The following is a 1,511-nucleotide window of genomic DNA, read 5'->3' as shown; positions in this document are numbered from 1 at the left end:
AACCATTATTCCTTCCAATCAATAACATGAATTGATTCCCTAGGAAATGCCCACATATCTGAAACCCAACGACTTCCCTGTAAGGAGTTTCTTTAGAATGACAGCACATTGAGCAGAGTGAAAAAAATGTTCTGCTGAGGAGTAGGAGAAGATTATTCCTTCTGCTTCCCTGTTACAAATTTAAATTCACTATAATCAAAGCAGTTTAAGACAATGGAATGTGTTATTCTTCACCATTTTACAAATAGGAAACTTGAACACATAGAACACTTCATCTATATCAACTGCAAACTTTTGGCCTTTTTATGCTGGAATCAGTGGCTGTTTGCCAATAGTATTCCCGCACACATCTCTTCTTGTATATTTTCAAATTAGTCTTGCAATATATGTGGCGAGTTCAATTTTCAGTCAGGAGCAGGGGACTTTGTGCTTTGAACACCAGAGCAACCACTGTGAGAAGGCACCCTGGCACCTTCTCAGGTGGGTCCCAAGGTCCTGCCACAGCCAGCAGATGCTCCAACATCTGGGACAAACTGTCAGGCTGGGAGTTTCTCCTCACTGAGGTCTTCCTACCTCGGGTAGAGAGAGATCTTGTTTCTTGGTTGATCTCATGAGCTTACTCAGGTGCAGATATCAGAGCATATGGTAACAGGCAGTGAGGATCACACCCTCCTGGGCCCAACAGGCCAAGGAACACACAGCTCTGTGACACATGACAAGATGACCAGGGACTCAGCACACTCTTAGGGAGAAACTGCTGACATCCAGGATAAACAAAGGGCAACACAGCAAAACATATGATCTCAGAAATGATTTCTCAATAAAGTCAGCAGTGAGGGAAAGTTGGGCTTCTTTTAGATCCAGTCCCACAGTCACCCACAGAGAGAGTGGCTGAAAGTGGAAACCCAGTCCCTATAGGACCACAAGTCAGGGTGGATCTTTAGTGTCTGTGGTGTTGTCACTTCACCTGAAGCAACAAGGATACAGCATTGACTAAGATACAGACAGAACAAGATTTACCATCAAAAGATGCCGATGAGCAGAATGTGGGCAGCCTCAATCTCCCCAAGTAGGCTCACTCTGGACCAGACAGCATAAAAACCCCTTATTTTCTTTTTGGGATTTGTGCCAAATATTATAGTGCATATCAATTAGGGGAAAACAAATGCCTTCTGAAGTGTCTGGCACTAGGAAATAGGGTCATGTTCCTTGTAGAACTTCCTCCCTACTGGGTGGTCCCTGCCTACTTGGAAGGTAGGAAAACATGGTATAGACTCCACCTTTAGGCTTCTGCTTTACATGTTGAAGGGACCTATGGAGAAGATCACACCCAAAATCAGACACAGTATCCAATGACTGTCCATATGTTACAGAAAAACTTTGGGATGGAAACTAGAGACTTCCATAGGGTGCAGTTCCACATGGACGGTACACTGTGTCTGCCCTACCTGTCTTATCCTCTGGCTTAGAGCTGATTTCCTTGGAGTGACAAGGTCAGACTAGCATCACAG

Source organism: Octodon degus, unplaced genomic scaffold, assembly GCF_000260255.1.
Source record: "Octodon degus isolate 3935 unplaced genomic scaffold, OctDeg1.0 scaffold00076, whole genome shotgun sequence".
NCBI lineage: Eukaryota > Metazoa > Chordata > Mammalia > Rodentia > Octodontidae > Octodon > Octodon degus.
This window is presented reverse-complemented; position numbering follows the sequence as displayed.